The sequence below is a fragment of the Marmota monax genome, unplaced genomic scaffold (genome assembly GCF_021218885.2).
Source record: "Marmota monax isolate L192 unplaced genomic scaffold, Marmota_monax_Labrador192_F-V1.1 WCK01_AAM20220418_F8-fsc00014, whole genome shotgun sequence".
In the NCBI taxonomy this organism is placed as follows: Eukaryota; Metazoa; Chordata; class Mammalia; order Rodentia; family Sciuridae; genus Marmota; species Marmota monax.
In genome coordinates this window covers 8,271,188-8,297,211 of record NW_026695222.1, presented here as the reverse complement: position 1 = coordinate 8,297,211, position 26,024 = coordinate 8,271,188, and the positions used below count along the sequence as shown (strand labels likewise).

The following is a 26,024-nucleotide window of genomic DNA, read 5'->3' as shown; positions in this document are numbered from 1 at the left end:
AGAACGTCATCAGTGATCATATTAAGCTGAGATAGTGCGCAACCAGAACTCTCTATATATGCGTCACCAAAGATCTATAATTAGTAATACGCCTGCATTTCCATCCCAACTTATGTTCAGTCATCTATGCAAAGGCTTTAAAAGCGGTAAATACCTGGGCATAGCTCAGAGGTGGAGTATTTGCCTAGCATGCACAAGGCCCTAGGTTAGATCCCAGCACCACAAAATGTAAGTGGTAAACACCTGAGCTTTCACTGATTTTCTACAAGGGTTCTCAATCCTGGCTCATGCTGAAATCACCCAAAAGATGTGTAGAAACTCCAAAGCGCAGGCTGAACTCCTAACCAACTGCACCCAGGTCTCAGGGATGACACCCGGCGTCATTTAAAAACTGTCATCCAGTTTTTAAAAATTCCTCAGATGAGCTGTGGATGTCTGTAATCCCAGCCACTTAGGAGGATGAGGTAGGAGGATCACAATTTAAGACATCAGTCTGGGTAAGACTCTATCTCAAAATGAAAAAGGGCTGGGGAAGTACCTCAGAGGTAGAGTGTGCCTGGATTCAATCCCCAGCACTGCAAAAACAAAACAAAAAGTTCCCCAGATGATCCCAATCTACTAGCAAAGTTGATGAACACTGCCAGGCTCAGTGTCACAGGCCTTACATAATCCCAGCAGCTGGGGAGCCTGAGGCAGGAGGATGGCAAGTTCAAAGCCAGCTGCAGGAAAAGTGAGGAGCTAAGCAACTCAGTGAGACCCCGTCCCTAAATAAAATAGAAAATAGGGCTGGGGATGTGGCTCGGTGATCAAGTGCCCCTGAGTGCAGTCCCCAATAATAAGAGAAAAAAATCTTGTTTATACTACTCAAACTGATCTACTAATTGAAGGCAGCCACTATAAAAAGCTCATCTGACTTTTTGGCCAAAATTGACAAATTCTGAAATTCACATAGAAATACACAGCACCCATAACAGCCAAAAACAATCCTGAAGATAAAAATGACAAAACAAAACTGAAAGACTTACTTTTCCCAATTTCAAAACTTAATACAAAGCTATGGTGATTAAGATAGTGTGGTAATAGGGCATACATAATAATTGGTATAAAGATAAACTATAGATTAGAGGAAGATAATTCAGAATCTAGAAATAAACCTTAATATGTGATTTTCAACAAAGGGGTCAATTCAGTGAGGGAAGAGTAGTCTTTTCTACAAGATGGTGCTGAGGCAACCGTAAAAGAATGTTAAGAGAAGGAGGTTGGACCCCCTATGGCACAACATAGTAAAAAAAAAAAAAAAAGTAACTCAAAATGGATCTTAGAAGTCTAAGGCTTAAAATCTATAAAACTCTCAGAAGAAAATGAGGGATAAATCTTTATGACCTTGGGTCAGGTGTGGTTCCTTAGATATGACACCAAAAGCACAAGCAACAAAAAATAAATGGAAATGAACTCCATTATTATGTGTAATCACAATGGCCTCATAACCATTTTTTAAAATCAGTTTCAAATGAATAGATAAATGGGACTTTATTAAAATTTTGTTTCAAAGGGTCTGAGCAAGAAAGTGAGACAACAACCCACAGAAGGGAAGAAAAACATTTGAGAATTAATATTTAGCTGGGTGTGGTGGCACATGCCTGTAATATATTTACGATTTCAGGAAGGCACACACCTGTAATTCCAGCAGCTCAAGATGAGGCTGGAGGGTAGATCGTAAGTTCAAGGCTGGCCTCAGCAACTTAGCAAGGCCCTGTCTTTAAGTAATAAAAAATAAAATGAAATAAAAAGGGGTAGGAATATAGCTCAGTGATTAAGCATCCTTGGGTACAATTCCTAGAACCCCAAAAACAAACAACAACAAAAAAAGAGTTACAATTTAAATGCTTAATTCTATTAAGAACTCTTATAACCTAACAATTAAAAAAATTTTTTTTTAAATGGGCAAAGGATTTCAATAGACATTTCTCCAAACACAGCACACCAATTGGCCGATATGCACATGAAAAGGTGCTCAACCTCATTAATCACTAGGGAAATGGAAATCAAAACCATTGCACACCTGCTAGGATGACTATAATGTAAAGGACAGACAATAATAAGTGTTGGAGAGAATGTGCAGAAATTGGAACTCTCATGTATTATTAATGCCCCCACTTTGGAAAACAATCTGGCAGTTACTCAAAATGTTAAACATAGAATTATCATATGATCCAATAATTCCACTTCTAGGCATTTTCCGAAAAAATGAAAACACAACCACACAAAAATCTGTTTACAAATGTTCATAGTAGCATTATTTTTAAGACCCAAAATGTGAAAATAACGCAAATGCCCACCAACTGATTACTTTATAAACCAAATGTGGCAAGATATTATTAGCAATAATGAGAAAGTACTGGCACATGCTACAACATGGATACACCTTGAAAACTTTTTTTTTTTTAAAGAGAGAGAGAGAATTTTTAATATTTATTTTTTAGTTTTCGGCGGACACAACATCTTTTGTATGTGGTGCTGAGGATCGAACCAGGGCCGCATGCATGCCAGGCGAGCACACTACCGCTTGAGCCACATTCCCAGCCCAACCTTGAAAACTTTATGCTAAGTGAAAAAGTGAACTGCAAAAGACCCCAGCATGTAAAATTCCATTTATATGTCCAGATTAGGCAAATCTATAGAAATAGACTAAATCAGAGGTTGCAAAGGGCTGAGGGAAAGGGCAAAGGAAGTGACTGCAAATAGGTACAGGACAAAAATGCTCTGAAATTAAAAGTGATTACAAAACTCAAGGAATATGCTGGAAACAACTGAAAGTGTATCTTTTAAAGGGGTGAATTTTGCCAGATGCAGCCGTGCACACCTGTAATTCCGGCAACTCAGGAGGCTGAGGCAGGAGAATTCCAGGTTTGAGGCCAGCCTCAACAATTTAGCAAAGCCCTAAGCAATGTGGATCAGGAGGATCTCAAGTTTAAAGCCAGCCTCAGCAAAACCAAGGTACTAATAAGCAACTCAGTGAAACCCTGCCTCTAAATAAAATGCAAAATAGGGCTGGGGATAAGTGCCCATGAGTTTAATCCCTGGTACCAAAAAAAATAAAAGGAGTTGGCAATGTAGCCCAGTGGCAAAGTGTCCCAGGTTTTAATCCTTAGTACCAAAACAATACATAAAAAATAAAAATAAACAAAGGGGTGGGCAAATTTTTTGGTATGCAAATTATCTCAATAGAGCTTTTTTTTCAAAAAGCTTCAGATTATTCTGAACATCAGTAGTACCTCCTGCCTTTCCCACAGAATCTCATGTGGTTACTTATCCATAAGAGTATGACTCAATAACCTTTCTTACTCAAAGGCTTTATTTCAGAGCTGCATATTTCAATCAATTTAGGGTGTCATAACCAAGTTTGTTTTTTCATGAAACAGAATAGAAAACACAGCATATATAGTGATGTGGATGTTTTACAAAACTTCGATATGCACATCAAGATATCTAAAAAAAGATTATCTATCTATCTATACAAATATATATATCAAAGAAAAGTGGGTCAATCAAAAAAAGACTGAAAAATATATTTTAGGAGTTCACAGACACCTCAAGAAATAAAACAATAAGCGTGAGATTTCAGAGTCAAAAATGGAAACTGAAAGAAAGTTAAAGGCTTTCACCATAAGCAAGCACTGAACTAAATACCACGAAAACTGAACCTGACCCTGTGTGGTTTTATTTTTGTTCGTTTTGGTACAAGGTATTGAGCACAGGGGCTCTCAACCACTGAGCCACATCCCCAGCCCTTTTTAGTTTTACATTTTTAATTTTAAGACAGGGCCTTACTAAGCTGCTGAGGCTGGCTTTGAACTTGTGATCCTCCTACCCCAGCCTCCCATGTCACTGAAATTACATTGGGCCTGGTGACCTTATGTGTTTTGACAGATCACCTGCAGTAATAAAACAGATTCCCCTGCCTAGCCTACCTCCCAGGCTTCTGCAAAGGGCTCAGGGGATCTTCTTGCTCCCACTAAATTCTTGGTCCCTGCAGTGGAGTCTATAGCAGACCCAATAAGGTGCTCAGGAAGGAAGGGTACAAACACACACCCTGCACCAATCACACTGGAAAGCAGTGGGGGAATGCAGGGCTTCAGAATGGGCACCTTGGAATTGCAGAGCAGGTACTCACACTGGGTGGTAGCAGGCAGAAAATGGAATACCTCAAATGCATCTAGGTGGGCTGACCCAGGAGAGAAGGAAGAAAAAACAAGTGACATTGCTAACACACTCCGTTTGTCTTTTGCATGGATAAAGAATAAAGGAAGAGAAACAAGAACCCATAAAACTTCTCTGAGGGAGAAAACATTTCCAAAGAATCTCTGAAACAAAAGATGTAAGCAGCTGTACTATACGACGGCATGGGCTAAAAAATAAAAGCCCTTGGGGTGAACCCAAAGAAATATAGAGCTGGACTAATTCCTTCTGGTGAGAAACTTGAGATTATTCTCACATCAGCAGGGAAACACAACTATATGGAGAATTACTACAATAACAGTGACATATTGAACCAAGGATTCCAGAGTCAATGTCAAGGTGATGGATGGGCTTTGCTCATTAAAACAATAGGTATAGTACTGAGATTTTAATTCAGTGAAAAAGACATCAACAAGATGGCACTTCTTCAATACCATTAAAGATTGTATACAATATCATTCAATAACAAGAATAATGAACCAGGCATGGTGGCACATACCTGTAATCCCAACAACTCAGGAGGTGCAAGGGGCCTGGGGGTTATAACAAGTTCGAGGGCAGTCTCAGCAATTTAGCGAGGCCCTCAGGAACTTAGTTGAGACCCTATCTCAAAATAAAAAAATAAAAAAGGCTGGGGATATGGCTCAGTGGTTAAAGGGCCCCTTGGGTTTAATCCCCAGTATAAAAAAAAAGAACAGAAAACAAGAATAAGAAAGAAAGGACTACCATCACAGTTAAATCTGTTCTGCAAGTGTTCTACAATGCACTAACAGAAATAGAAAGGAAAACAGCAACAACAAAATGACCACTTGCCAATATTGTCATGGCCTAAGAAATTCAAATCAATCAAAAAACAAGAATAACAAAGTCTGATCAGGTAAGTATTGCAGACACAGTGCTATTTCATTTTCCTCCCAAGTACATAAAAAGACTCTATTTCCCAACCCCCCGTGAATCTAAGAGTAAAAACACCACTTCCTTGCCTGGCCCATAAAAATGTCTTATGTGCACAAAATTCCATGGCAAATTTAGAAGCCACGCCTTCTTTCTTTTTCTTTGCAGTGCTGGAGATGAAACCCAGGGCCTTGCACATGCTATACACATCCACTGAGCTATACCCTCAGCCCAAGGTCACAATGTGAAGTCAGTTGTGCTATAAGATAGAAGGGCCCAGATCCCTAAGTCAGAAGCACATAGAGAAATGTGAGCAAGAAATAAGTTTTTATTTTGCCAGGCAAGATTTTTGGCTAGTATTAAGTTCCTGACTGACACAGGCATCTGTTATGAGAGACATACCCTGTAAGCAGTACACTTGCTATATATTTGCCCCATACCAGTTAAGAGGGGATAATCTCATTCTAAATAAAAAATATTTTTAAAATAAAGGAAATAAACAAAAAATCTTCAGACCATATTTTAGGAAAAATCTAAAGAAACTGTCTTTGATCTGCTCATGGGCAAGTCAATATTATCAAGATAGGCCCTGGGTTCAATCTCAGTCCTGTCCCCAACCCCCATCCCTCACACACCCACAAAAAGACAATTCTCTGCAAATTAACTCATACATTTAATGAAATTTCCTATTTAAAGTACTCTGAAAACAGGCTGGGGATATAGCTCAGTTGGTAAAGTGCTTGCCTTGCATGCAACAAAGCCCTGTTCAATCCCTAACACCACAAAAAATAAATAAATTTAGGATTTCAGAATACTTTATTTAAAAATATCAGGGAAAAAATTGAACATAGGCACTACCAGATATTAAAGCCTACTATAAGGTAATTAAGGTTAAAATAGTTAAGGCCATAGCAAAAGAATAATAATTTTTAAATTATTATTTAAAATCCCACCACAGAACCACAGATTCAGCATATGATTAAAGGATTATTTCAAGTTAATAAGAATGAATTAGTAAATGGTGATAGGAAAAAAATGTAAACAAGAGGAAAATAATCCTTACCTCATAGCACACTCCAGCACAAATATCAGATTAATTATGTCCAAAAAATATTTTTTTAAGTTTAGAGAAAATATGGGTAAATACTGATAAAATCTCAGGGTAAAGAAGGCATAGCAAAGAAAAAAGACTGACAGATTTGGATTCAAAGCTTATCACTTACCAAAAATATCTGCACCTTAGGACCAGGGAAAAAAGCGCTTTTTTTTGGAACCAGGAATTGAACCCAGGATGCTTAACATTGAGCCGCACCCCTGGGTCCTTTTTTTTTTTTTTTTAAGAAACAAGTTCTCTCTAAGTTGCTTAAGGCCTTGCTAAAATGCTGAGGCTGGCTTTGAAGTAGCAATCCTACCTCAACCTCCTGAGCCACTAGGATTACAGGTGTGCACCACTGCACCTGTCTAAAAATGCAAATCTTAATGGCATATTTCTCAAGTAGGATGGAGGCAAGGATCAAGCACAACCTATTTAGATGCAACAACTTTACTCAAAGATCAAGGAGCAAAAATGCCTCATATTGAAACAAGCACTGATGTTTCTGGAATAGAAGAGAAAGTCACATTAATTTTAGATAAAACAAAGGCTTAAGAGAAGTGTCATGCTTGTTATATTTCCAAACATTTCCAAATATTCATATATTCCCCCACACCATACATTTGTAGAATATTTTGTGAAGCAATGTCTTAAAATATAAAGAGCTCTTGATAACAAAAATGTATGAACTCAACAAAAAATTGTCAGCACTGATCACATCTATCTTTCTGTGAAGCAGGGATCAGCAAATCTTTCCTTATAAAGGGCCAGACAGCACATATTTTCAGCTTATCAATTATGTGGTCTCTTGAAGGAACATGGCTGTGTTTCAAAAAAAACTTCTGAGAACAGGGAATCAGCATTCTCATCACCTGTTAGAAATACAAATTTTCGGGCCCCACCTCAAACCCTCTGCATAAGAAATTCTCCAATATGAAATCTACCATGTTAGACAAGGAAAAGTTTTAGTAAACCAGGATCCAGGTGATTTGCTTTGGAGGCAGAAAAGAATTTTAGCCAGGGCAAAAAAGAAGACAATGAAATCGAACCAAGTTTGAAGCTGAAATCCCAACTCAAGCAAAATGGCATGTTCTCGGCCAAGCTATGCTTTCAGAATCTGAACCAGGGTGGAGAAGACTGTCCTCAGAGCCATAAAAACAATATCTCTATAATGAAATGACAATTCAGCTGGCTGCAGAGGTGCAGGCCAGTAATCCCAGAGACTTGGGAAGCTGAGGCAGAAGGATTGCAAGTTTGAGACTAACCTCAGCAACTTAGCAAGACCCCAAAGATTTAGCAAGGCCCAGTCTCAAAATAAAACATACAAGCTGGATGTTGTAGAACACGAATAGTAACTCAGGAGGCTGAGGCAGTAGGATCACAAGTTCAAAGCCAGCTTCAGCAATTCAGTGAGGACCTCCACAACTTAGTGAGACTGTCTCAAAATAAAAAACAAAAAGGGCTAGAAACATGGACCCAGTGCCAAAAAACAAAAACAGGAAAAAAAGACTGGGGATGTGGCTCAACGGTTAAGCAACTCTGGGTTCATTCCCTGGTAGGAGGGGAAAAAAAGGAAATGATGGTCCAGAATGAAAATACTTATTCAAGTCAAGCAGAGTAGCACATGCCTGCAGTCCCATCAATTCGGGAGGCTGAGGCAGGAGGAAATTAAGTTCAAGGCCAGCCTCAACAATTTAGCAAGACCCTTTCTCAAAATTAAAAATTAAAAAAAAAAAACGATGGGAATGCAGATTAGTGGTAAAGCACCCCTGGGTTCAATCCCTAGTACAAGAAAAAAATAATCAAATTTAACTGAGTAAATAAAGCTGGAGACTTGTACATATTTACTTGAGCAAAGGAAGCCAGCATAAAAAGAAAAAAGTTGAGTACTGAGATTGGGCATGGAGAGGTCCTACAGGGATTCCTACAGGAACAAATAAGAGAATTAATAGGGGTCACAGCTGGGGTACATAAAGAAAAAACAATACAGTGAGAAACAAACCCCAAGCAGTCTAGGAAACAGAAGCAGGAGAAGGACCCTGTTTACCTTACACCTTAGCCTCCTCCCAGTGCATCCTCTACCCTTCCCTGAAGTTTCCTAAAATGCACATCTGACACGTCACCCAAGTCCTTGAAAAACATCCTGGAACACAGCAGTACAGCGTGATGAAAGTCTAACTTTTGTGTTTGGCAGTCAATCTGGGGTCAAATCCTGACCCTGCTGCTCAGCAGCACTACGACCTTGGGCAAGGCAATGTCATTCCTCCAAACATCCTCAGCATCCTCAGCCGCAAGATGGGAATAGTTAATGTCTATCCCAGAGGGCTGCTGTAATTAAATGATGATTAGAGAACACAGGAGGTGCTGGGCAGAGCACCCAGCACCTAAATAACACTGGCTTCTCTGACCTCTTCTACACCAAAAGGAATCTAGGAATCCAGCACTTCAGACAATATCTGGGAATAGCACTGATATCATTGAGGGGACCACAGTTTAACAGCAAAATTCAAGACCCAGGAGTTACTTAAGGATATTACCCAGCTCCAGTTCCTTCGTGGATAAAATGCAAACCAGAAACACCCTGCCTGCTATTTGTTAGGGCCAGTAAAACCTCTAGTGCCCAGCATATAATCAATACCCATGGACACCAGCATTACTTCACTGGCCCTGTCACAGAGGCTGTCTCATCTTTCTAGGGAGCTCTCTATTGCTTGGAGAGGCTACTACAGAGAAGTGCATATTATTAAATTGCAGTAGTATTTAACTTAGAAGACAGGGTGACACAAGTCTGTAAATTTCCCATACATAGAATAAAGATGGCTGTCTAGAAGGGTGACCTTCATCAGGTACTCAAAGAGATACCCACAGGCAATTGATACAAGGGAGCTTGGTCATCAGCTGCTTTGGGCAAAACCTATGGAAAGAACCTATGAGTGAAGAAGGCTTTCCTGACCATGGACAAAAGAACGTCACTGTCCATGGAGTGAACTTCCCTACAGGACCTTAAAAGCTGCCTGGACCTGAGACAGAAGAGAGAATTAAGACAAAGGACAACGAGAAGTTCCCTAGAAGACTGACATTTCCAGTGAGGAGGAAATCTCAGAAACATCATTCCCTCACTCAGATCAGCATCACAACATAACATGCCCTGCACCTGCTCCTCGGGCATCTAGGTTAATGGCCACTTTTTGTTCAGGTGCTCAGACCAGGAACCTTCCCTTGCACCTGGTTCATCAGCAAATCTCCCTCAGCCCCACCTCAGAATCCTGCCACTTCTCACTGCCTCCCTTCCCCCCCACCATCAAGCTAATCCGAATCACGGCCCTCAGCTCTGCCCTACTTTTGGTCTCTCCTCACACACTTAGGTCCACAGTATCCTTGTTAAAACCTAAATCAGGGCTGGGTGTACAGCCCAGTGGTACAGCACATGCTTAGAACTCACAAGAGCCTGGGTTCCATCCCCACACAAAACACACACACACACACACACACACAGTCTCTCTAAATCAGGCCAGAGACCTCTTTTATTCAAAACTCTCCAGTGGCTTCCACTCCCTTCAGAGTAAGCCTATAGGCCTTAGTATGGTCCACATGACTTTATATAATCTGACTTCAAAACCAAAATTTCTCCTCCTCCTGCCTCTGGGCCTTTGCATCTGCTGTTTCTTCCATTTAGATTCCCCCCAATAGCCACAAGCCTTATTTCCTACATATCTTTAGTCAAAGATAACTCAAGAAGTCTTCTATGAACCGAGTTTCTCCTCACCCAAAATTCACATGTTGATGCCCTATCCCTCACAGTGTGACTGTATTTGAACACAGGGCCTTGAGGACATAATTAAGGTTAAATGAGGTCTTAAGGGGGAGTTGTATGGCTAATATAAGACTGATGATTGAACCCAGGCCCTCACCCAGGCTAGGCAAGTGCTCTAACACTGAGTGACATCCCCAGGGTTTTTGTTTGTTTGTTTGTTTGTTTGTTATGGGTTTTTTGTTTGGGGGGTTTTTTGAGACAGGGTATCATTAAGTTGTCCAGAACTGGCATTGAACTTGTGATCCTCCTACTCAGCTTCCCCAGTAGCTGGGATTTCAGGTGTACTTCACCAAGCCTGGCTAGATTTGGTAGATTTATACAAGGAACAAAGAGAGAGATGGTACCAAGAAAAGGCCATGTGAGGACTCAATGAGAAAGCAGCTGCCTACAAGCCAGGAAAAGAACCCTCACCAGAAACCAACCTTAACCTTGGACTTTCCTCAACCTTTGAAACTTCCAAAATTTCAGTTCGTACCCCAGCACAAGTGGGTATTAAACCCACAAGCCTGCCAGATTCTTCTACAAAGCCTGGAGTCCTGCGCCTGCTTCCCCACTGAAGTCCAAGCTCCATGTGCCCCAGGAATCTCCCCACAGCATCTGACCACCAAGAACACTACCCTGCACAAAGCAGGCAGTGCAAGATATTAAATGTGTGGAAGGCTGGGTATAGGGGCATGTACCTACAGTCCTTGCTACTCAGGAGTCTGAAGCCAGAGGCCTGATTGAGCACAAGGGTCCAGGGGCAGCCTGGAGAAACAGCAAAACCCTGTCTCAAAAATAAAATAAAGGTGGGAAAGGCACAAGCTGAAAGCAGACCTCAATTAAGGGAGAGCCAACCACCTAGAACCTGTGACAAAATAACAGGCTAGAAATAGCAAAGCCAGGAAGAAAATGAGAAGAGTGCCACAGGGCTCACAAAGGGCTCGTTTAAACCCTGAGGCAGTAATGCACAGGTTAACTTGGAGCAGAAATAAAAGAATAAAAGAAAGCCCAGTCACTCTGGCCCTCTGAGGGGAGAACTACTGGAAGAACAGCAGGATGTGAAAATGAATTAATGAGGTTATCAGGCTTTAAGAACCAACCGACTGCTTTGTTGGAGTTTTATGGGCAAGACCTGGAAACAGGTCAGAGGTGGGCTGTAAGATGTTTAAGTTTAAAAAGCCTAAGAAGATTAAATAAAAATGAGGCTTTCCATTTACAGATACAAAGCACCATATTATTACAAATTATTACTGCTGACTTTTAATTTCCTAAACCAAAATGAGAAAATTCCTTAAGCTACCAGGGGTACTATCTAGGGTCCCCAAATGGAGCCCAGGCTTGTCTTTAGAGATGCTGAAAGGAATGGCAAAAGGAACTCAGAATTTCCAATAATCAACAAAGTAGAACTTAGGTTCCTTGACTACAAAAAAGACTGGGTTTTAGTCAAGTGATTTGTTCAACAGCACCTCACACCAAATTAATGGGGAAACCGACAAGTGAATGGAGGTATTAGTGGCAAGTTACAGGATGGGTAACTCATTTCTGCAATGCAAAGTGAACCAGACTTTGCTACCCAAATGAGATGTAGGCAGTGTGGCAAGAAAGCTGGCAAAACCCTCTATAATAGTCTAGGCAAGTATGTTCATAAGCATTTTTCAAACATCTTAACAGATGTTTAATCTCAGTCTAATGTGCCATAGACAGAAAGCTTTAAAAAAAAAAAAAAAACTATCTGGCAGGTAAGATGGTGCACACATGCAATCCTAGCTGAGGCAGGAAGATTGCAAATTTGAGGCCAGCTTTAGCAACTCAACAAAAAGAGCAGGGGTGATAGACCACCCCTACTCAATCTCCAGTATCATGAAAAAACAAAACCAAAAACCAAAAAGAAGTCAACAAAAAAATTTCCTGAAATACCTATTTTTTCACAAAATTCATTCTCCCTTCCAAGCAAAGAAACCAGAATAAAAATGCCCTAGTATTAAAAGTAAGAAGCTGGTCACCATTTTGGCAAAGGAAGTAGTCTAGAAAACAGATAACTTTCTCACCTAACACTCAGGATATCAGGTGGAACAGGTAGCCAGATGGGCACAGCCGCTGTCTTTTAACTAGTAAGTGTGTCATTAGGGCTTCCACTATGCACACCCACAGGTGCCCAAAAGCTATTACATTCTGGATGAGTGAAGAATGAACAGTAGTGTTGCATTCATAAGTGACCCTGATAGGGCTAATATTAAGGCCAGTACAGAATTCTGAATTTTTGAGCTAAAAGGGCCCTTTATAAATCCCACCAGGGTCAAACACTTTCAGGGGTCAAGCAGGCAAAGTCATGTGCAAAGCTGAAAAGGCACTGTAGACAAGCGGAAACCTTGAGGCCAGAGATCAACAGCACTCAAATACAAAAGCACAAAAATAAAAAAGTTTCGGCCACCCCGGTTTCTAGCCTTTCTCTTTAGAGAAGAGGAAACTGGCTGAAGGAGGTCACATGGCCAATTAATGACAGCTCAAACCAGGCAGCCTCAGGACTGGTCCCATGTCCTCGCACATCCCAGGCTTTCTCTGGGAACAGACGACCCAAACGTCAGCAGGAACCGCATCTTCCCCCTCCCATCTCCCAGCACTGCAAAAATAAAACTAACAGCTACTAAAAATGCCCCAGCCCAGAAAACCCTTATGGATAACTTTCTTCCACCAGCAGTTGCCCTCATTTAACCTTTGCCCTGATGATCGATAATTTCCCATCAGTCATGCTTAAAATTCCGCAGCCTGTAGGCCGAGTTCCTATCAGCTACCCATCCAATGGTACATATATAGGGCCAAGCCAAGGAAAATATTCCGCGCCCTTAAAGTAGTCACACTCGAAATGTCAATTTCTCTCGAGAAAGGTGGCAACAAGGGGAACCCGCGACCCCCGGGGAACAGACTAAAGAGAACAATCCTAAAGTCGGTACAGACGCTTCTAAAAATTACTTGGCACCGCCTTTGTAGAAGGAAAGAAAGCAAGAATGTAGAAGGCATCCCCCACCGCTGCCGCCCCTCTACATGGCCCTGAATTCCGGGGGCGCGAGGATGCCCGCGCGCACCACCTGGAGAGGGACCAGCAAAGCGACCCCTGGGCGCGCGGACGCAGCGGCCGAAGGAGGCGGCGACAGCCAGCCGTCCCGAGGGGACCCTACTTGAATCCCCGCAGCGCGGCCTGAGAGCCGGAGCGCGCGGTGGCTCCCGCGGCAGGCAGGGGTGAGCGCCCCGGATCCCCGGCCGGGCTCGGCAGGACGACACAGGCGAGGAGCCGCCGAGCATCACGGGGCGCGGGGCCCCGGGAAAAGGGTGGTGTGGGAGGTCGCAGGCCGCGCGGCGGGGCCGGTGACAGCGCGCGGGGGCTGTGCCAGGCCGGCCTCGTGGGCGCACCGGGCAGCTCGGGGCCCGGCCGGCAGGTGCGACCCGCGGGCGGGCGTGGAGCGCACGGCCTGGCTCTCACCTGGCTGCAGCTCCCTGGGCTCCAGTTCTGCTGCCGCACCTCAGCGCCTCAGTGCCTACCACCGCCGCCGCCTCAGGTCCCCGCGACAGCCGCCTGCAAAATGGCGCCGCGGAGGGGCGGGCCGGGGGCGGGGAGCCGCGCAGCCGCCCGCCCCGCGCCGGTCTGGGGCCCACCTCCCTCCCCGCCCCCGACCCCCGCCCTCCGGCCTGCGGGGAGGGAGGGGCTGCCCCCTCGCCCTTGGGAGTACTGCCCCCAGCATCCCGGGCCCCGCACCAGCCGCCCCCTTCCTGTTCTTTTTATTTCCCTCCCGAGTACTGAAAGCACGCCCCGCTTCTCGACCCTTCTCGTCACACCTGCTCCTGGGGACCCACCTGGAATGCAGAGTTCTCGCCCTCCAGATGCCCCCTTTTTAATCTACCGCGGGACTGTGAGCCCTGCCATCGCCGCAGGGTGATTAGCAGCTTGAGGTGCACTGGACTCAAAGGGGTTGGGTGTTTTAAAATAATTTTCACCGCTTCTCCAGTTAGGCCGTCAGGTTTCTTAACTCGAAGAAGAGGTTACATTATTATATGACATTACAATATGCGGACACCGTAACCTACACCAAGGCTTCTCAGACTTGAATTCCCTGGGAATCGTGTTAGGGGTGACTTCTGATACAATGGGTTTGAGGGAGTGCAGCCCGGGATTTTGCACGTCTAAAGTGACCCAGGTAATGCCCATAGGTTAGGTACTTGGGCCACTTAGGGGAAAAGCCATGCGTAAACCTGGGCGCTTAGTTTTTAGCGCACAGCAGTCTCTCTTTGAGGGCTCCATTAAAATGCACTGGCTGGGCCCCACCCCCCGTGGTGCTGAAGCTGGAGGTACTGGAGGGAGGCTCCAAAATTTGCATTTCCGATGGGTGATGCTAATGCTTCTGGTCTTGGGACAGCAGGTGTGAGCCTTTGCTGAAGCTATCTGAGTACACGTTTAAAAAAAAAAAAAATCTAGCAATTAGCGCTTTCTTAAGCCTTCCATCTTGTAACCACTTGTCATGGTTGCTTTACTAACCGAACGATAATTCAGTAGTTCCTAAATCAAAGCAGCTCTTGAGAGCCATAAAGAACTATGGACCGTCCGGAGCGGTGGCGAACGCCTGTAATCCTAAAGGGGAAAAAAGAACTGTGGACCACATCTGACCTCACATGGCAAGAAGCAGATTTTTTTTTTTTTTTAGCATAAATTGAACCCAGGAACGCTTAACCACTGAGCCACATCCCAAACCCTTTTATTTATTTTTTATTTTGAGACAGGGTTTTGCTAAATTGCTTAGGGCCTCGCTAAAATTTCTGAGGCTGGCCTTGAATTTGCGATCTTTCTGCCTCAGCCCCTGGAGCCTCTGAGATTACAGGCATGTGCCTGTAAACCCATCAAGAAATAGATTTTATCACAGGAAATATCTGCTTTTTCTGCAGTTTTGGGAACTCGTATACATATCAATAGAACGAGGGCAGATGTGTGTGTTAACCAGCAATTATGGGAATCTCATAAAATAGAAAAAAGGTAAGCTGTATCTTTGAAAATCAATGTGAGCTGAGCATGGTGGTGCATGCCTGTCATCCCAACCACACCCAATTTAGCAAGACCTTGTCTCAAAATTAAAATAAAAAAGAGCTGGAAATGTAGCTTAGTGGAGAAGTATCTCTGGGTTCAATGCCAGTACCTAAAAGAGAGAGAAGAATCAATAATGTATCATTCCATGTATTTATCTAATAGTTTTGTATTTTAGAAAATATAAGCATTCGCTTATATATTGGCAAAATGTTTAATCCTCATTAAAGGTGGAGAAAAGGAGACCAAGATTCTGTGACCAGCAACCAGAGAAAAACTCATATACTGACTGGCCAACAACTATCTTTCTACACCAGTGAGATCATTTTCCAGCCAGTCAGTGTCTATGTCTGTCTCTCTCTCCCACCATCCCCCTCCCTCCTTATTTATGTATTTATTTTGTACCAGGAATTGAATCCAGTAGCACTTAACTACTAAGCCACATCTCCAGCCCTTTTTATTTTTTTGTTTTGAGACAGTGTCTTGCCAAGTTGCTGTGGGCCTCAGTAAATTGCTGATTAATACTGACCCCCTGAGCTTCTAAAAATCTACCCCTTCCCCGTTTTTTATTTCATTAATTGTTTCATTTCCTTGTCTCCCTCTCTCCTCTTAGGCATTATGGTTTTTCTGTATTCAAAAAAACCTTCCAGCCTGGCTCCATGTCACCGGCCTATGATCCCAGCAGCTCTGGAAACTGAAGCAGGAGGATGGCAAGTTTCAAGCCTCAGCAATTTAGCAAGGCCCTAAGCAACTCAGTGAGACCCTCTTTATAAATAAAATACGAAAAAAGGGCTGGGGATGTGGCTCAGTGTTTGAGTGCCCATGGGTTCAATCCCCAGTACCAAGAGAGAAAAAAAAAAACAAAAAAACTTCCATTATCCCCAACTTCCCAGACTTCCTAACTCTCCTCCTTCCCCCACTCTTATTCATTACTTCTGAATAATTGTCTGATGTCATCTGTGACCTTCTAATCACCAAACCCCATCAGCCCTTTCTTAAATAGTTCTGTAACATTCCATTGACTACTATCTCCTTGAACTTCTTTTCTTATAATGCCCCAATCTTGCTTACTGTCTGCACTTCCCCTTTCCTCCCCATCAGGGATGTTAAGAGTTTCTCAGGTTCACTTCTAGAAATGTTACTTTTCCAGCTAGGCACAGTGGTACATACCTGTAATCTCAGCAGTTTGGGAGACTGAGGCAGGAGAATCGGGAGTTCAAAGCCAGCCTCAGCAAATTAGTGAGGTCCTAAGCAAAACCCCTATCTCTAAATAAGATATTTTTAAAAGGCTGGAATGGGCTGGGGATATAGCTCAGTTGATAGAGTGTTTGTCTTGCATGCATAAGGCCCTGGGTTCAATCCCTAGCACCAAAAAAAAAAAAAAGACTGGAATGTGGCTCAGGGGTTAAGAGACCCTGGGTTCAATCCCTGGTACCAAAAAAAAAAAAAAAAAAATGCTAGTTGCTCTAATATCTCCTTTCTCCCCATCTGCCTGCTCCTTCTCCAAATCCTTCCAAAGTTCACTCATCTCCTCATGCTTCCTAGGCCTTTCTCACCAGACCAAATTTCTTTGAACTTCTAGACACATTTCTAATATCCCCTAGACAACCTGCCCTGGATGTTCTTCAGGAATTATAAATACAGTTGGCCATATCCATGGGTACTTCATCTATGGATTCAAACAACTGTGGGTCACATTTGGAAGTCAGGCACAGTGGTGCACACCTATATTCCCAGCTGGGAGGCTGAGGCAGGAGGATTTCAAGTTCAAGTCCAGCCTGTATAATTTAGTGAGATCCTGTCTCAAAATAAAAAATACAAAGGTCTGGGGATGTATCTTAGTGGTAAAATGTCCCCCAGTTCAATCTCTAATACCAACAAATAAATAATTAAAAAATTTTTTTAATTTAAGTTGGGAATGTAGCTCAGTGGTAGAGTACTTTGCCTAGAATTCATGAGCCTTGAGTTTGATACTCAATGTGGAAAAAAAAAAAAAAAACCAGGAAGAAAAACCCCATCTATACCAAAAATGTACAGACTTTTTTTCTGTGTCATAATTGTTTAACAATTATTTAAACAGCATTTATATTGTAGTAGCTTTTATAAGTAATCTACAGATTAAAGGATTTGAGAAGATGTGTGTATGTTATATGCAAACACTTCAGCATTATAAATGAGGAACTTGAACATCTGGAGATACCGGAACCTAGGTGTTGGGGGATCCTAGAACCAACACCCCACAGTCCCAACTACAGGACATCTCCACTTCTAGATTCATTATTCTCCTCCCACAAACTGTTTTTTAATTTAGGTTCTCTCATGTTGCCACCAGAAACTTCAAAGTGGTCTTTGACTCCTAGTCCCCAGCTCACAGGTCCACTCTGTTATCTGTTGTCAATTTGAGCTGTCCAGCATAGGTACAAACCCTCACTCACTCCTCCTTGGACTGTTGAAAAGAAAAACTTTTCTCTGGCCTCTTGACTTCAAAAGTTATCTCCCAAAACTATCCTTGGTACCTCCCCAAACAAAGCTGACCACTTTATACCCCTTCTGAGAATCCTTCAGCCACACCCCACCCCCTTATAAAGAGTAACCCAGCAAATAATAACCACTGCCATTATAAAGAATAACCCAGTGGGATGGGGTTGTGGCTTAATGATAGAGTGTTTGGCCAGCACATGTGAAGCACTCGGTTGGATCCTCAGCACCACATTAAAAAAAAAAAAATTTAAATAAATGCATTATGTTAATCTACATCTAAAAATAAAATAATTTTTTTTTAAAAAAGAATAACCTAGCAAAAAGAAAGAGAATGAAAGCTCTTTCTCAGCAAGGTATTCAAGAACCTTATCCTTCTAATCTCATGCTTTTTTCTTTTTTTTTCTGGACAAAGTACTATTTTTTACTGCTGTCAGACTGGAGTTAGTATCAGGAGATACCCTTCACTTCAGTCTTTCCAGATTCTTATCAGTATTGCACAAGATGATGCATACAGTGTTTATTCAGTGCTTGAATATGTTGGTGTTCAATGTCATTATTTTGATATAATTTTTATCATCAAATCAAAAAATACATGAGCATCTTCCCATTAGCTTCTTTTTCCTTTTATTTTCCATTTGTTTTCCTTCCTGATTACAACTCATACAAACAAGTTTTCTTTCCCTCCCCACTTAATTATAAAAACTAAAGAAGCTATCAAGAACATTTTATGACCTGGTTAATTTGATTGAAATTTCCATCATATCCAGGCTGTGTTATTTTTGAGAAGTAATTGTAGCTTGAGGCTATTCCATCTTCATACAGTACTTCTGCTCTTCAATATTATTTCCTACATCTCACTGGAGTCTAGGCCAGGGCAAACTTTATTTCAAAAAGGGCCGGATTGGAAATGTTTTAGGTGAGCCAAATTGTATGGATACTTAGATAGTAATAGAAAACAAATTCCCACAGACTTTTTATTGATGAAATTCAAAATATAATAAAAATAACTGAGTATAGTATAATATAAACAACTGAGTATAGTATTTATCTTTTATCTCTTTTGCGGGGGCATGGGCAGTGCTGAGATTGAACCTAGAACCTTGCACATGTTAGGCAAGTGTTCTACCACTGAGCTACAACTCTAGTCCTCTTGACTTCAAATGTTATCTCCCAAAACTAGTGTATAATACTTTTATAATAAAATTTTGCTTACTTTGGGGCTTGAGATTAGTGTTTCCTGTCATCAAGTTGATCACACATGTTAATCTTTAGAAACCATTTTAGGCCACTCCACTCAGGGCACAGGCCTGTAATCCCAGCGACTCAGGAGCCTGAAGCATGAGAATTGCAAGCTTGAAGTCAGCCTCAGCAATTTAGCAAGACCCTAAGCAGCTTAGTGAGATCCTGCCTTAAATATAAAAAATAAAAAGGACTTGGGATGTAAATTAATGGTAAAATATTTCTGGGTTCAACCCCTGCTACCTAAAAAAAAAAATTCTTAGCTGGCACAAAAACGGGCAGCTGGGCCTTAGATGGCTGACCCTTGATCTGGATCCAAGTCCCCTGGCTTAGGGTTGTCCCTTCAGGACAATACAAGACAGATATAATTTTTAATTTTCAAGAGATCTGATTGAATGATAGGAGAAGGCAAAATGGGAGTTTCTCAAGGTCACTTCACGTAACTCTGAGAAAGTACCTGAGGCCAAGGGCAGGGGCTCCATCAGAAGAACAGCAGAACTCACACTTTCCTTAATCAGTCTCCTACTGAGACTTGTCAAGTATGGGTCAGCACAGGGGTGCCCAAGACCTGCCTGAAATGACTTTTCTCCCTCATCTTCAGTGATGTTTATTCCAACATTGTTTCAAATAGCAAACAAACAAACAAAAAATTGAAGGCAACCTAAATGTCTATCAATTGGGGAATGACTCATGATAAAAACACCACATAGCCCTACCCCATGCCTGCTAGCTTACTTTGTTTTTGATTGACTTATAATTCGTATACCGTAATATTCACAACTTTAAAGTATACAGTTTAGTGGTTTTCGGTATATTTACAAAATGGTACAACCGTTACCACAAATTTCAGAACATTTTATTATTCCTCAGAAACACTTCAAACCTATAGTAGTCATTTCCCAATTCCCCTCTTCTTCTAGCCCTGGCAATCACTAATTTACACTCTTTCTTTAGATTTGCCTATCCTAGACATTTAGAATAAATGGAATCATAACATGTGGCCTTGTGACTGTTTTTTTCCAGTTAGCATGTTTTCACATTGTAGCATATAGCACTGTTGGAATAACAGCACAGCAATATTTCATTCTTTTTTGATCATGTGTATTTTACATAATACAAAATTTACCCTTTTGGGCTGGGGATGTGGCTCAAGCGGTAGCGCGCTCGCCTGTCATGCGTGCGGCCCGGGTTCGATCCTCAGCACCACATACAAACAAAGATGTTGTGTCCACAGAGAACTAAAAAAATAAATAAATAAATAAATAAATAAATAAAAAAAAAATTTACCCTTTTAACCATTTGGGAGTGGGTGCCAGGGATGCTTTACCACTAAGTCATATCCTCAGCCCTTTTCGTTTTTTATTTCGAGACATTCTCACTAAATTGCTTAGGGCCTCACTAAGTTGCTAAGGCTGTCTTTGAACTTGTGATCCCCCTGCCTCAGCCTCCTGAGCTTCTGGGATTACAGGCATGCACCACCGTGCCCAGCTGAATTTCATTCCTTTTCAAATCCAAAAACCATTCTATTGTACTGCCTGACCATGAAATGACATCTCACCCCTGACCTGGCTAACCACCAGAAAGACAGAGCTGAGAGTACCAATAGTCAGGAGGCAGTGTCCTCAGGGTACCATCAGTGACTAAGCATATGAATAAGAAACCTGTATGAAGGATCCACCATGCCCAAGAAGACAGGATGCACCCAGGGGAGACAATCTCAGAGACAGAAACATATCTGTCCCACATGAGGGTCCAGCCTCTGAGCAAGCAGAGAACAGGTCTAGAGGGACTTGTGCTCAGTGGTTGATCACTACACAATGAGATCCAGTCCCTCTATGAGGACTGGTGGCTCATACCCCAAAAAAGGGACAAAAATTAAGTCATCAACATCATTTTTCATTGACCAGATCTGCAAACATTAATGGTTTCTATTATTGGTGAAGGCAAAGGGAAATGGACTTCTTCCTTGGGATATTATTTGGCAATACACATCAAAAATTTAAATACACATACCCCTTAACCCAGAACATCAGTTCTAGGACTCTACCTGGCAGAAAAACGTACTGGTGGGCCCAGGATTAATGCAGGAGGGGTGTCAAAGAAGCTCATTTGCTGCCACTTCAGCCTCTTCCATCCCCCTCACCATGGCAGTACCTGCAGACCTGAATTTCAGCCAGTGTTAGCTATCCAGGCCTGTACCAAGATACAAGAGGCATAGTACACGGGCTTCCCACTTAGGCAGTCCTCAGCTCTTTGTTTGTCCTTCATAAGTGACTTCACCTACCTGCAAATAATTTCAAATTCCCTACCTAATCATTTTCTCCAACACCTGACAAATAACCTTGTTTCCTGCTTCTTGGTGACCAGTCAGGAGAGGTGGATTCCTTCCCTCACCCATAACCCCATTTCCCTTGAGGGACCCCTTTTCCCAGCTTTACACACTGGAGACCCTCTGAGACCTCCCTCCTTTGAGTCCCCTCCGCCTCTTAAGGCTGACTACCTCTTCCTTCTAAAACCTGCACCTTCCAGTTCCCGCCACCCTCCCACCTCTCAGCTCAGTTTCTTGAAAGAACCACCTCCCATCCCTGTTTCTTCATCCCCACTTCCCTTCTCTCTTTACCCCCCTGGCAATCTGGCTTCTGTCCTTTTATTCATCTGAAACTTCCCAGGTAAATTCCCACGTCCTTCAAATTGCACAATCCTGAAGATCTACCATCTCTAGCAGTCAGAGAAATGCAAATCAAAACCACCCTAAGATACCATCTCACTCCAGTAAGATTGGCAGCCATTATGAAGTCAAACAACAACAAGTGCTGGCAAGGATGTGGGGAAAAGGGTACACTTGTACATTGCTGGTGGGACTGCAAATTGGTGCAGCCAATTTGGAAAGCAGTATGGAGATTTCTTGGAAAGCTGGGAATGGAACCACCATTTGACCCAGCTATTCCCCTTCTCGGTCTATTCCCTAAAGACCTAAAAAGAGCATGCTACAGGGACACTGCTACATCAATGTTCATAGCAGCACAATTCACAATAGCAAGACTGTGGAACCAACCTAGATGCCCTTCAATAGATGAATGGATAAAAAAAAATGTGGCATTTATACACAATGGAGTATTACTCTGCATTAAAAAATGACAAAATCATAGAATTTGCAGGGAAATGGATGGCATTAGAGCAGATTATGCTAAGTGAAGCTAGCCAATCCCTAAAAAACAAATGCCAAATGTCTTCTTTGATATAAGGAGAGTAACTAAGAACACAGTAGGGACGAAGAGCATGAGAAGAAGATTAACATTAAACAGGGATGAGAGGTGGGAGGGAAAGGGAGAGAGAAGGGAAATTGCATGGAAATGGAAGGAGACCCTCAGGGTTATACAAAATTACATACAAGAGGAAGTGAGGGGAAAGGGAAAAATAATACAAGGGGGAGAAATGAATGACAGTAGAGGGGGTAGAGAGAGAAGAGGGGAGGGGAGGGGAGGGGGGATAGTAGAGGATAGGAAAGGCAGCAGAATACAACAGACACTAGTATGGCAATATGTAAATCAATGGATGTGTAACTGATGTGATTCTGCAATCTGTATACGGGGTAAAAATGGGAGTTCATAACCCACTTGAATCGAAGTGTGAATTATGATATATCAAGAACTATGTAATGTTTTGAACAACCAACAATAAAAAAATTAAAAAAAAAAAAAAAGAAAAGATCTGGAACTTACTGGAACTTTCTGGATGCATTTGCCATACCTGGTACCACATCCTCTCAGGAAAATCTCTTCTCCTTTGGTTTTGGACTGCATTTCCTGCTGATTTTCTTACTTCTCTGACCATGTCCCCCCATTCCCCCACTCTCCTTTCTCAGTCTCTTTTTCCTCCTGATTCCTTCAAACACTGGTGTCTGGTGGCAAGGGATATATGTCTGTGACCATTTCTGTTTTCCCCTCAAAAACCCTCAAATATAGGTTCTACTCCCTGGACCATTGTAACCCCTCCTCTGGATCATTCTTACTTATAAAGTCTCACCTTGGCCTTTCCTCGACACCTTCCAGGGCCCTAGATTGGGGTGTAAGTGAACTCCCTCCATGCCTCCTAGTATTTAGAATGTAAGTATATTGAAATGATTTGCTTTTCTGGTTCTCACTCTAATTGTCAGTCCTCCAGGGCAGAGGTTTTGATTTTTGTGACTCTTTGTATGCCAGCTCTTCACATGATACCTACCACATAGTAAGGATTCAATAAATGGCCAATGACTTCTGCCATTGACCTGAATCAAAAGGGAGTTGGCCACTGATGGAAGGTATGATATGAAGGGACAGAGGACTCAGAATTAACCCCCAGGTTCCTGGAGAATTGAAAACTAAATTAGACAGAGTTCTCCAGAGTAATAGAACCAATAGAATATATAAGATATACCTAAGAGAGGATTTTTCTCCCCCTTGGGAATTAGCTCACACAATTATGACTCCAAAAGGTCCACAGGATGTTGTCTACCAGAAAAGCTGGTGGTAATTCAGTCTGAGTCTAAAGGCCTGAGAACCTGGAGCTCGGTTGTCCAAGTGCCGATGTCCCAGCTCCAGAAGAAAGAATGAGGACTTGGCCTTCCCTCTGCCTTTTTGTTCAGTCCAGGCCCTCCGCGGATTGGTTGATGCCTGCCCACTTGATAAGGGCAGATTTTTTTTACTCAGTCAACTGAGTCTAACACTAATCTCTTCTGCAAACACTTTCACACACACAGAGAAAAAATGTTTTACCAACTCCCAGTGCACCTCTTAGTCCAATCAAGTTGACACCTAAAATGAACCATCATAGAAGCCAAGAGGAAACAAGGTTAGAGGCAACTCATGGAATGCCCAGGCTTTATTCAAAAAGGAAATCATTTGAACCTAGAACTTCATTGACTCACTTAGTCTTTAAGGGGGAGGGATGGAAAAGAAGAAAGATGTATCAGTAAAGTAGAATAAAATAAAAAAGAGGCAAAACTGTTGGAATTCAGGATGCTGCTCCCCTATGGGAGGACAGGGACTTCTGAGGAACTGGTCATGTTCCGTGTGTTTACCAGTTGGGTGCTAGGCACACAGGTATGTATACTTAATGATTTCATTAAGCTGCATATTTATATCCATTTTTCTGTAAGTATACAAAAACGTTTTAATAGTTAATGCAAAAATAGATTTAGAAAAAAATTTGAATTAGCAGATTTACATTCACTTAGTTATGTGTTCCCTGTTTTTAAATAGCATGGTCCATCAATAGGGTGGACCCTGAGGCAGAAATCAGGCCCAAGGAAGTGAATTGGTCCAAAATATCCTCTCCAGGAACATGTCCCTTAGAAAGTAAGGCTGTTTATGCAGGGTATAAAGATTTGTTTTAATCAATTAATTAGTAGTTCTGGGGATTGAATCCAGGACCTCATGCATGCATCCTACCACTGAGCTACCTCCACAACCAGGGGGTTTAATTTTTAATATCCTTTGATCCTAGAATAAAGAGGCCATGCAATTCATGCAAGCTTGGAGAGAAAAGGCACGGAGTTCCTGCTCCACCTCTGCCTTTCTGGATGACTTTGGGGAAATCATATAGCCAAACTACACTGTAAGTTTCCTAATATACAAACTGAAGATAATTCTATCTGACCCATATACAGCTTAAGTTAGTGTGAGGATTAAATGAGATAACTGGTGTGAATGTGTTCTATACAAATGTTTTTTATAGCCCTTGACAAATAAAGGTTTTAGTTTAAGAAACCTAATCTGCTGATAAGACCTCCAATTACATAAGGTCACTTGGAATTCGGATCCTTTGTATATTGTTGGCTACACCACTCACTTGTCTGTTTTAAGTTAGTGCAGCCACTCTCCATTGGTCACATGCTACCTGGAAGGCACTGGGCTACTAACATTCTTGATACAACAATGGATTAAAAAACTCACCTAACCTGCCCCCAGAGAGCCTGCATGCTGGTAAGTATGAAAACAGAAATCATTGCAAACAATCATTGTTTGGTTGGGCTGCTAGTACTCACCAGACTTGTGTCCTAGGATGTGAAATAACAACCAAGAAGTAAACAAATAAAAATGATTATGTTAGTGATAAAGACTTAAAAGGAATGATCAGAGGATCAGCGTGTGATCAATGTTGGGGAATCAACTTAGGAAAGATAGTAAAGAAAGATGAAGGAAAGGACATTGTTGCTGATACTCAAAGGAGCAGGTTATGCAAAGAACTAGGGAAAGAATATTCCAGAAAAATAGGAATAACATGTGCAAAGGTTCTGAGGCAAATAAGGCAAAAATCAGTCAATGTGATTGAACTATTGAAGGGAGGAGGGAATAATGGGATGAGATGAGACTGAAGAAGAGATAATGAGGGGGTCAGATTGATCAGGGCTTCTAAATATGGTGGGAGGTCATTAGAGGGTTTGAGTAACATGATCACATTATATATTAAGATCACTCTGGCTGCTGTGTGGAGATGGGTCAAAGAGGCCAAGTAAAAAGCAAATAGAACAAGAGGAGTTGCAGTGATTCAGATGGGAGATGGTGGCTGGGTCTGGAGTAAGAGCCATGGAGGTGGAGACAAGGGGGCAGATGAAAGTATACTTTGAGGCTAATGCAGTACTGACAGGGATTGCCAATGGGCTCCATATGAAAGACAAAGAGACGGGAGAAACAAAGGATAACTTCCTGGTTTTGGAACTGGGGCAGCCAGGTGGGTGAAAGGCCATTCTCCAGACAAGGCTGACAGAAGGAGGTGAGGTTGGGGTGGAGCACAGCCTAGAAGACTTCATTCTGTGACATCCCCCAAAAGGAAGCATCAGGTAGGCAGATGGATTTAGCATCCAGATGCATTATGAAGGCACAGAGGAGAGGAGTAAGCACATGTGAATCATCAGCAAGACTCTAACTTAAGAGCCAAGGGATTCAACAGGATCATCCTGGGACAAAGTGTAGATGGAGAAGAGCAAAGGCCTGGGAATGAGCTCCAGGGGCTCCTCCAGCACTGGAGACTGCAAGTAAACTGAGAGAGGATAGTGGATGAAGACAATGAAAGCCACAGACCATCACCTCCGAAATCAACAGAGACCGTTAGCAATAACATGTGCTACCGACAAAGTGGGTAGAGAAGAATATCATGGTGCAAAAAAGGGTTCAGGCATGAAACATATCAGAAAAGAACCAGAGATTCTGGTCAGAAGGGGAGAGAATTCTTTC

The 26,024-nt window shown here is 42.2% G+C and overlaps 1 protein-coding gene across 3 annotated transcripts in view; it reads right to left on the bottom strand.

Annotated features, from left to right (window-relative positions):
• The window catches only part of Slc23a2 (solute carrier family 23 member 2), a 123,014-nt gene extending 99,677 nt beyond the window's left edge, over positions 1 to 23,337 (bottom strand). The window contains exon 1 of one of the 3 annotated variants that reach the window (XM_058575684.1): positions 23,227 to 23,337. The gene's annotated coding sequence lies outside the window, so the exon portion shown is untranslated. Of the gene's footprint in view, positions 1 to 13,500; positions 13,623 to 23,226 lie in introns of those variants that run through there. The other 2 variants (XM_046433279.2, XM_046433280.2) reach the window with 2 other exon arrangements.
• Positions 23,338 to 26,024: the final 2,687 nt, after the last annotated feature.